The sequence below is a fragment of the Lactuca saligna genome, chromosome 2, assembly GCF_052625555.1.
Source record: "Lactuca saligna cultivar CGN05327 chromosome 2, ASM5262555v1, whole genome shotgun sequence".
NCBI lineage: Eukaryota > Viridiplantae > Streptophyta > Magnoliopsida > Asterales > Asteraceae > Lactuca > Lactuca saligna.
Window position 1 is genome coordinate 146,783,927 of NC_136418.1, and position 11,660 is coordinate 146,795,586.

Here is an 11,660-nt window from a genome sequence, read left to right on the forward strand (position 1 = left end):
GAAGATTGTCATGAATTGGTGTGTAGATTGTCTAAATGGTGTTAGACATAGCAAGGGTTGCTGCAACGTTCATGAGTGCTTATGAACTGGTTTTGAGCATTGGAACAAACCCGCGCTTGCTGGAATCACTTTATGGAATACGATATAAAAGGTGATCGCAAGACGATAATATCATATAGTCTTAAAACCTAGATATATGGTTTATTATTTGTTAATTGATTGTACATTGATAATGCGAAAACGCATCAGTAACTTTGTGTTATAAAACACATTGTTGTGTGTAGTTGGTTAATGAATAAGTAAATGCATATAAGTCGAAGTTTATCTGTAAATTTTATCCTAAGAGGGTAGAAGAGATATCTTGGCCACTCGATGATTTGATTTGACTTATGTGTCGGGCCCGGTCAGAACTGAATTGATGTGTTTAATTAAGTTCTATGTCGAATAAATCGAAGATCGAGAAATCTAAATGCTAGACTAACCATTCCATAGGATTGTCAGCATGATATCTAACAGAGGACTGTACGATCCCTTATCTAAAGGACAAGATTGATTAGATCAGAGTTGACAGCGTCTTTGAGAGCTACGATTGCAAACCGTATTGTACTTGTATAGTTACTAGACTTATCCAAGTGGGAGACTGTTGGAATAGTGTCTAAGGCTATAACTATATTCGGTGGTGCATGGTCCTTTTGGGTTGCCTTCACCATAGCAACTTGAAGGATGATTTATTAAGAGAGAGTAAATATTATAAGGAATAATATTTAGCTATTTGATTAATATAAGTCATAAATTAATTGGTATTAATTTGGTGACTTAAAGAGATTAATTAAATAAGAGGGTATAAACTGTTAATTGTTTGATAGTTAGACTTTAGACTATAAATCCATTAGGATACACCTTGGACGGATTCTAAGAGCTTTAGGATAGCTCAAAATCGTCCATAGGGTTATCTATGGAATGGATTTGGATAGCCTTAAGAGAAGATTATCCAATTAGGGTTTAGGGTGAAGCCCTTAAGGAGTCTAATAGTATAAATAGCCCCTATGGATGAGGGAATTCGACACACAACCTAAAGCAAGGAACCTCTGGTCGAATTCCTCCCCTCTCCTCTCTCCTAAATCATCTTGCTTGCTATTGGTGTTTGTAAGCCATTAGAGGAGTGACAATTGTGACTCTAGAAGCTCCAAGACAAACAAGATCAACAAGGGATTCAAAGGTATGATTCTAGATCTGTTTTAATATTGTTGTTTAACCTAATTAGCCATTAGAAGTCTTGGATTCAAAAGCATGTTTATTAGAAAGCCTAGATCCAAGCAATAGGGTTTTGCATGCGCACATAGGAAAGTTCTTATGGCTAAAACCCAACAAAACCCACCCCCTCTATCTCCTCTCTTCTAACTCACTTCGGTTTCTGTTGAACCTCAAGTATCACCATCCTCGCTTACTCAAATGCTCTTCCTCCTGATGATTCCTTCTAACCTGGATAATCGACGCCCTGCAACTATACTTTTCTTTACATCTGTTTCTCTTCTCAAAACCCCAATCGCACATGTGTCTAATTAAGATCTAGCTTTTGAAACCCTATATAGCTACTGCCATTCCCACCTCGTCTCTTACCCTTCTTTTACCTTCTATAATGACGAGAAAACCTAACAGTCTCCACAACCCTAACCGTCTCTACATAGTCTCTGCCCTTCACCATTATTACAACGATGAACCACACCACGGTCTTATTTTGTGTCTCTCTATCTCTCTCAGGTGCGATTTATTTTTATTTTTCTCTTGATCCATTGTTATCCTTTTAGCTAAAGCTTGAAGAATTATTGCAGTTTTGCAGATGGTGTCAATATAGGGTTAAAAGTCAAAGAACCCCTCCCAACGAGTCTCATGTGTATTTACTATCCTACCCTATCAATTATGATTAGTCTCAATTGTAATTTTTCTCTGTTTTTTTTTATTGTTGTTCCAACATATCATACTACCCGAGAATTGGTAACACTAATAAGATTGTTGATGTTGATTTCAGTTTTCTGGGTTCTTTTTTACTCCCCGATTGGTGATTTCATATTTAACACTAAGGCATCTACAATGTGTCTCGGGAGCTTTCAATCAATGGTTTGTCTTTTCACTTTGTTGACGTATATTATTGGTCGTAATTTTGCAAGGTTGGCAAGTATTTCTCATATGCTTATGATAAGAAGTGATGAAATTTTAAAAGAATGATCTCATGATTTATTGATGTTGACAGCAGAGGAAGAGAACGAGATGATGTTTTTATGACACAAGCAAGGGTGGATCCCTTTAGGGGTCAGGAGGGGCCATGGCCCCCCTGTTTTTTTGCCTTCTAATATAAAAAAAATTCTAAATCAGATTATTAGTTTAAGGTAAATACTACTACTCTCCCCTGAGGATTTAAAAAAAGTTAAAAGAGAAGATGATGCATCTATTATAACATTTCTCTGTAGAACAAAATTTAAATTTAAATTTATTAATATTAGACTAAATATGTATTTTCTGCCATAAATGTGAATGTGACAATAAAGTTGTAAAGAACGATTTGTGCTTTAAAGATCAGTTACAACTAAAGAGATAAAAAGGAGGAAAAATAGGAGAGAAGTTGCAGAAAAAAGAAGATCGTGAAAATTCAAAGAGAAAAAATATCTTAAAGTTGCAGAAAAAAGAAGATCATGAAAATTCAAAGAGAAAAAATATCTTCAAAAAGTTAAAAAGAAAACTTAGATACAATGTATGAGGGAAGTGTCATCAACAGCCGAAGAGTAGTGTTTTTGCCCTATTTCACCCTTGTTGTCGCTTTGCCTCACCTACCCACCGCCTACATGTATGCATTCTTCTTCTCTGTTTGTGGTTATCTTCCTTTCGCTTTTGAGGCTTAAAATGTATATAACTTGTATATATGTTTGTTTATATATCTTTTGTCAATAGCTTTGTTTCATGATTACACAATGTCAAATTCAAAGTTGCTGTGAACTTTTGTACCTTTTTCATGATGTCTCTGTCTTACATTTATTATTTTTCCTTATAATGGTTTTTATAGTTAATGGTTAACATTACCCAGGCTTATAGAATGCATAGTAGAGCTCAACTCAATTGATTTAGTTTGTTTTCTTAATTATATTTATATACAGGGTCTTTGGCTAAATTGTCAAAACTTGATTGTATAAATGTTGATAAACTTTAATTATATTGATTAATTTAATTGACATTATGGTATATATGTATGTGTGTGTGTATTGACACACTATAGGATTCGGCCCCCCTTCTTATGTTGCTCATGTTCTGCCGTGGACTCAAGGCCACCAAGGAGACGATACTTGATCAATGGTTATGAGAATGTAAAGAGTGTATGAAGAGGAAAATCTAGAATTTAAGCTAAATCTCATATTTGTAGTTTCAATTTTTTGATTTTTGATTGTTGACTTTTGTTTTTGTGCAAATATTTTGTGGCAATAGAAGGTGAATAAGCATCTAAATCAATGAGGTCACCGCCTACTTACCACATACATACATTGAGCATCAACTCTCTCTCTCTCTCTCTCTCTCTCTCTCTCTCTCTCTCTTTTTTTTTCTGGTTACTTAAACACCTCACCACCATTGACAGATTTTCTCTCTGGTAAACTCTATATTTACATCAAAAGTATGGATTTTGAAATTTTGGGTTTAGGGTATGATTATGTTTATTGTGTTCTTTTTTCAATTTTTAATTTCTCCATCAATTATGAAGCATTACAACCTAATTGTGATGACTTGATTGGGAGGATATTCAAAACGATTGTCCAAAATGAAAAATGAATAGAGGTAGGCATTTTTAAGGTTGAAAGATTCAATAATGGTAGCATTTTTTCAATTTTTTTTTATCTTTTTTGGAAAAGATGAGTAATAAAAATATGGAATTTGAGTGGATGGATGTTTTATTTTTCATTATATATTAGTTATTTGTAGAGAGTTATATAATTGGTTGTCAAATGTGTGTTTTTATTGTCTACAACAAAGATAAGTTACTTATCTGTAGAGAGTTTTATATTAGTTATCTGTAGAGAGTTATATAATTGGTTGTCAAGTATGTGTTCTTATTTTCTAACACAAAGATAAGTTAGTTTTCTTTCATTCCACTTGATGTAACCTTACTTGACTAGCGTTTCTACTTTCATTTTGTGCATACAGGCCCATATCAGAATTCTCCATATCAGAATTTTCTAATATCGGGATAATGTATTACCTTAGGAGGTATAGACTTGATGAATTCATATATTGGTAGTTTATTTTTTCTACATAATTCTCCATATCATAATTTTCTAATTTCTTTTTTAGATTTCCCTGTCAAATATTGCAATTATCTTTTTTTATGTGTGTGGTTATATGATTGTGTTTGTGTGACTATATGTATGTGACTGAGTAAGTATGTGTGAAAATGAATGTGAATGACTAATGCTCTTTATGGAGGTTGCACTTTTGGGTTAAAGATGGGTAAGGTTCATGATTTTAGACTTGGGCCTAATTAAAGCTTCTTGGTGTAGTTATTTGAAACTTTTTTATTATGTGTTTGCTGCACTTTTACATTGTCATTTGAAACTTTAAGTATAGCTAAAAGGGCAAGGGAACTTATGAGATCAAGAATTGATTGTATACAATTATTATCACTGTTAGCAAATCTAATTATGTGTATTATTGTTGGAATATTCCAGGAAGGTGTTTCTAATGTTTAAAGACAATTGTGGAGTTTGCAAGAACGAAGAATTGGTTCTAGGTAAACAATCTCTTGAAAATTGAAGATTATGTAAGTTTAAATGGGTAAATTTTACATTTTCACAAATATGATATAATTTTTATGCATCTGAGTAGAAATTTAACTCATTCAATTATTGAAGAAAATCTGTCATTAAATGTGATATGGTGAAAATGATATCCCCTTGGTTTCTTTTTAGTTCATGTGTAATATTCTTTTGATAACTGAAATAACATAAATTTAAATTATTCTGTGGGATATGGTGACAATGATGCCCAAGTTAAAAGTCTGACTACATGTTGTATTGAGTTTATGTTTCATTTGTGCTTAATTTATAGCTATCTTATGGAAGTTGAACTCATTTCTTTGATTGATTTGCTCTTGCATTTCTCATTTCTTTCTCTTAAATGTTTTTAAGGTTCACATTAAAAAAGTTGACGCAAATCTTGATTTTGTTTTAGAAAAATGTATTTTACAATTAAAATATTTTTTTCAAATCTCATTTGGTATAAATATATGAAGTGATTCTAATATATTAATCTTAATGTGTGATCTTGTAACATATCTTCCTTAGATTAAAATAAGGTCAAGTTAGGATTCTTCGTCCTTTAGTATATAATCTTAATATCAATCATTCATAAAAAAACATATCAAAAGTTATAAGACAACTCAAGTTCACAAGATGATTTAAATGAAAATATAAAAAGTAAAAGGTAGTCTATCAATTTACCACATAAAAGGGTAGTTTAAAATTTTATTTTGATATTTTAATAAAAAAAAAATGAGTTATTAAAATGACGGCTTATAAAAACAAATAAACCTTCAGTTGGGTTATTGTCGGTGCTATTAAAACTTATAAAAGCAACACAACACGTTAATAATAATAAATTTCTATTCATTTAAACTTAATTTAACAAATAGGATCATGCTAAAACCCTTTCAAGGGATTACAATAAATTTCTATAAGGCTCACAAATCTCCTATAATAAAAGGTTTTTTTTACCACATGTCCTCTTCTCCTTTCTTTGGACACATGGTATTTTTCAGAATTTTTAAATTTTCTATTTTCCACTTATCATTTTATTGTATTTTTCATTTTATTAAATTAAAATTTCACATTTAATATGTAAAGTAATATATATGTAAGGTATTTATTAGAAAGAGTTTATATATATAATGTATTCAATACATTAAAGCCTCATTAATTTTAATAATTTAAAATTTTTCTTATTTTTCTTATAAATTCAAACATTTCAAATTGTTAAAATTGCATATTTAATTTTTTTTAAATAAACTCATGTAATACATGGATCTCACACCTAATTGTTAATATGATATGGTATGACAAAAACAATGAAAATATAAAATATCAAAGACGGGTGTTTGTTTGGGCCAATAACACTTTGTTCTTCATCTCATGTACACCTTCAAACAACAAGAACAACAATACGTTTTTTTTTATGCTTCATTTTCTTTTCTCAAATTTCAAGCATCCAAGACACCCACCTAAACCTATTGATTTAAACCCATCGATTTTTGTGGAAATTAAAGACAAACACACACCAAAAGCCATAGATTTCTGTCTAACACAAGCAAAAAAAAAAAAAAAAGGTGAAAAAACCTCGAAAAAGCAGTCGGAAAAGCCGACAGCCACCACTCGAGACGGCCCACTGCCGCCCTACAACTCCCATCTGCACTAACCGAAGACCACCGCAGCTTCGTTCTACTTCTATCGAGCACCACTTCCAAAACCTCCACCGAAGTTGTTGTGTCCGCTAGCCTTGCTCCATCGGGCCAAATGTCCTCCCCTTCGCATATGCTACCAGAATCGAAGGAGAAGCAGCCGGGAACTACTAGAGCAGCCCTTGTTGCACCTACCAAGACCGACGAAACCCTTTTGGCCACCCTTTTCCCCCCTTCACACCTCATCGTCGGAGAAGGAGAGCATCTCGCTGCTTCGTCCCTTTTCTTTTTCTTCGGACCATTAGAACGTCGGAGGCGCTCACCTCCTCACAGCTTCACCCATCGAGAATGGACGCCAGGTTGCTGCTTAATTCTTCTTCTTCCTTCGCTCTAGCCAACCCGAAGACCCCTCCCTCCCCGCGATCTGTAATCGCCGATCCCACCCTCGGTCCCTTTTTTGCCTGCGATGAGCAAGGAACCAAGGGTCGAAACCCCCCAAATCGAATTTGGTGTTTGATTTCTCCTCCACCTGCAATGATGCTTCCGTTCCTTTGCTGCCTTGGGTTCATACGAATTCATCCTTTGCTCGATCAAACAAAAGAAACGGGACTTAAAACCCTAAATTAGATTAAGTTTGGGCCACTAATCACAAATGGTCCCTCTATAGGATTTCCTTTTATAAAAGCCCTAAAATCATTTTATGTTTGTAAAATGAGCAAAATATACCCTCACTTTAACCATTTCTGCAAAAAAGAGTCCATTCCCCAAACTTTGGGGTATTTTACTCAAAACAACCCCTCCCATGGAGATTTCTTAACAATACCAGCCCAAGACTGAAACATTAAACCAATTTAAACCATTTCAGCCCCTCCCTTGAAATTTTTTAACCAAAGCATTCCTATTATGGTTAATTAAATTTACCCAATAACCCCCAACAGTTGGGCCCATTCTATTTGGCCTTGATGATTGGGTTATTGGTGGGCTATCATAAAACAAGCATATGGACTAGAATAATTTAATGGGCATTAAGGTAAGGCCTATGTAAGAGATTTGGGCCTAATTAGGAAAATTGGGCCACATATGGGCCATAACTAGGCCTTGATGATTATGAAATATTGGACCATTGTAATGCCACATGTTTGGACTGGAATAAATGGTTAGGCCTTATGGTAAGACCATGAACAAGTTTGGGCCCAATTTGGAAAAATGGGCCATATGTTGGGCTTTGATACATAGTTGACCTTTGGGCCTATGGATTGGGCCTTGGGATTGAATCAATCTAAGATAAAGGTAAAGCAATCTTTTACCTCGAGCATGGACTTATGGATATATGTTGAAACCCAATTGCTGATTGGGTGTTATTTTGATGATTGACAGTTCGAGAACATATCATCTAGCAGCTAGAACTTTGTCTACAGGACTTCAACACTATGAGGTGAGTTACCTTCCAGTAGAAACGGGTCGAAGGCACCAAGGCCGGCTCACTAGTAAGAGTTATAATAAAGATAATTGTCTGGTATGTTGTTATCTGTTATGATTATGTGTTAGCCTTATATGATGTTATGTGATACTGGTAGTAGAGGGAATAGTCCCCATATTCGCTTGATATGGCCAAGGGATAGGTCGGGCACCCCAGTATGCCTGACAGTATGCTTATGTTATATTTTTATGTGGTAGTAGTAGGGTGAAACAGTCCCCAGTACCGGTCGAAAGGACCAAAGGGGTAGGTTAGGACCCGTATATGTTAGGCAAGGTATCGGTCGAAAGGACTGAAGGGGTAGGCTAACATCCTGATATTCTAGGCAAGGTACCGGTCAAAAGGACCGAAGGGGTAGGCTATCACCCTTATATACTAGGCAAAGTACCGATCGACGGGATCGAAGAGGTAGTTAGTACCCAGTTATGTTATACAATATGTGTTATGTATGGTATGTCATATGATGGGGGAACTCACAAAGCTTCATGCTTATCGTTTTTAGTTTTGGTTTCACGTACCTCGTTTTCAAAGGAAAGGAGTCATCTCAATCGCAACGCATCACACTATGTTTTTCGCACATGAGACATTTGGGATTACACTCTGATATTGTTTTATGATAACATGTTTTGGTTATTGACACTTTGATTTTGACATGGGCTGCTTTATGGATGTTTTTATATTGTTGGTTTTATGAATTATTAAACTAAAAATGATATTTTTGGTCTTGAATTTTGGGATGTTACAATATGGCTCCTATGGAAGAGTAATACTTTCATTGAGGGTCTCATAACACTAGACGTAAACCGGTTAATACAAATTTGTGAGACGTGCCTTCACCATACCTACCAAAGTGTTGGAATAGTGTCTAAGGCTATAACTATATTCGGTGGTGCATGGTCCTTTTGGGTTGCCTTCACCATAGCAACTTGAAGGATGATTTGTTAAGAGAGAGTAAATATTATAAGGAATAATATTTAGCTATTTAATTAATATAAGTCATAAATTAATTGGTATTAATTTGGTGACTTAAAGAGATTAATTAAATAAGAGGGTATAAACTGTCAATTGTTTGATAGTTAGACTTTGGACTATAAATCCATTAGGATGGACTTTGGACGGTTTCTAAGAGCTTTAGGATAGCTCAAAATCGTCCATAAGGATATCTATGGAATGGATTTGGATAGCCTTAAGTGAAGATTATCCAATTAGGGTTTAGGGTGAAACCCTTAAGGAGTCTAAAGGTATAAATAGGCCCTTGGGATGTGGAATTCGTGTACAATCTTTCAGAACCTAAAGCAAGGAACCTCTGGCCGAATTCCATCCCCTCTCCTCTCTCCTAAATCATCTTGCTTGCTGTTGGTGTTTGTAAGCCATTAGAGGAGTGACAATTGTGACTCTAGAAGCTCCAAGACAAGAAGATCAACAAGGAACTCAAAGGTATGATTCTAGATCTGTATTAATGTTATTGTTTAACCTAATTAGCCATTAGAAGTCTTGGATTCAAAAGCATGTTTGATAGAAAGCCTAGATCCAAGCAATAGGGTTTTGCATGCGCACATAGGAAAGTTCTTATGGCTAAAACCCAACACAAAGTACACACTAAAGTCCTAAATTATAACCATAGTCTCGGTAAGAGAGTGTGACACTTGTATATAGATCTATACAGGACTAACAACCCCACATCCAAATTATTAGGTAAAGTTAGACAGGCAGGTCTATGGTGACAAATATCTAACATTCAAACACCTGAAGAACATCGTAGCAAGCAACTAGTCGCTAGCATGGTTATGATAACTCGCATGGGGTATTAACAACACATTTGGTTTACGAGGTTAACATACATTGAATTAGTCTTTATATATACAGATAAAATCACATAATACAATTTTCCAGTACAACACTACTTACAATTTTTGTCTTGGGTTTAAGACTAAAAGCTCATTTCAAAGAAAATATTAGATTTTCTGAAAGCACACTCCATCATTCTTAGAAGGATTTTTTTTTTTTTTTTGCATAAAAAACTCTTATGAACTCACCAGCTTAATTGTTGACACTCATCAAAATCACTTGTAATCTCAGAAAATCAGTAAACAGGAAAATCAAAAAGGTTATGTGGATGGGGCGTCGCAACATCATGTCATTTACTTTTATCATATGTATTGATATCTAGTAAAGAATATTTTGAGTACAATGTAAACTTCTTAATTATCAATATGATGGTTGTATGGCTTTAATTACTATTATTCACTATGTTATGTTACTGTACATGAAGTCTTCCACCCTCGGGCATTTCCACCGTTCTAGTTTGGGGGTGTGATATGTAACACCTCGATTTTTAGGTATGAAATTATTTCCATTTATGCATGACCTTCCTTTAGAACACGGTATGGTGAAGCCTTACCACGGCGTGCTAAGAAATTTTGGGTTGTGTGTTTTCATGGACCAATACAGTGTGTTGGTGTGTAAACAAGGCATGTTGGCGGCTGGTTGAGAAAACCCTAATTTTTAGGGTTTTGCACCTTATATGCTCTCCTTAAGTCCCAAGAGTTGGCCTTTTATCAGCCTCCAATTCCCCCAAATCGACCATTGAAAACCCTAATCATATTTCCCTCTCATTTGTGAGCTAGTGTCGTATCTTTGAAGCCAAAGAATGAAGAAGTTGGAAGTAGGAAGAAAGGATCAACCAAACAAGCCCTCATCTTTTAGGTTGGCACTCTTCTAGACCTTGTAAGTGTCCACGATCCAATTTTTATTTATCCATGTTGCTAGATCTTGAGTTTTGTCCCTTTAGCTTCTTATTCTTGAAAGTTGGGATGGTTAGATCTCATAAAGTTTGCAACTTTATGAATCTCCAGGTCTAAGTGACCTAGTAGAGTCTTGGATTTGGCCTATAGTTGACTTTTGATGCCATGTATAGAGATTAGGTCATAAATCCCCATTTTGACCTAATATGGGTTCAAGACATGCATGTCTATAAAGCATCGACCTTTGGGATGGTTTTGGTGCAGGAATCTCTTCTGGAAAAGATGGGTTTCAAACTTCAAAGATTAAGTGATTATTGGTTAAGCCCTTGAGTCTTCAAGCTTTGTGGTTGGTTTTTTTGGACCCTTTGAGTAGTCCCAGTGGATATAGTCGGAAACTTTATCCTTCTTAATAGCATTTTGTACTAGATCTGGGCTTTAGAGCTCTTGGAATCAAAGAAAACAGTTGAATGTATTAAGTTGTTGGAACTTGGGCAAAGACATCGTGTTTGCAAGACAACCCGGCGTGTTGGCTGAGGTTTTCCCGACCGTCTGGTTGCCGATGGAACACGGCGTGTTGGATCAACATGGATTGTTGACCTTGACCTCTGACCAAGTTTGACCTTGTGGGAATTTTGGAGTCTTATGGAAATTGGTCATTTAATGGAATCTGGTATCGTGTATAGAGCTGAGATTCAGAGTCAGACCTCATCTGTTCTATTCATTTTGCGAGGTGGGTCCCACGGGTTTTCACCTAGTTAGACCATCCGTTATACCCACCACATACCACATATGTGGTGGGTGGCACATCAGCACCACATTCCCTACCACTAACATGGGATACCTACCACCAACACACCACTCCATCTCATTATTTTAATTAAATTTAATTAAAAAATTCATATAATTGTTTTTTTAAATACTAATTTTTATTAATTTAAAATACTAAATTACATTAATTAAAAACTACGTTAACTAAAACCGAAAAAAATTACGTTAAAACTAAAAATTA

General features: G+C 35.0%; 1 long non-coding RNA gene across 1 annotated transcript; it reads left to right on the forward strand.

Moving 5' to 3' along the window:
* Nucleotides 1–2,647: 2,647 nt before the first annotated feature.
* LOC145029192 (uncharacterized) lies at nucleotides 2,648–4,948 on the forward strand. Its single transcript, XR_013676409.1, has 3 exons — nucleotides 2,648–2,842; nucleotides 4,186–4,248; nucleotides 4,707–4,948. It is a non-coding gene; the product is annotated as an uncharacterized LOC145029192 (long non-coding RNA).
* The last annotated feature ends 6,712 nt before the right edge of the window (nucleotides 4,949–11,660 follow it).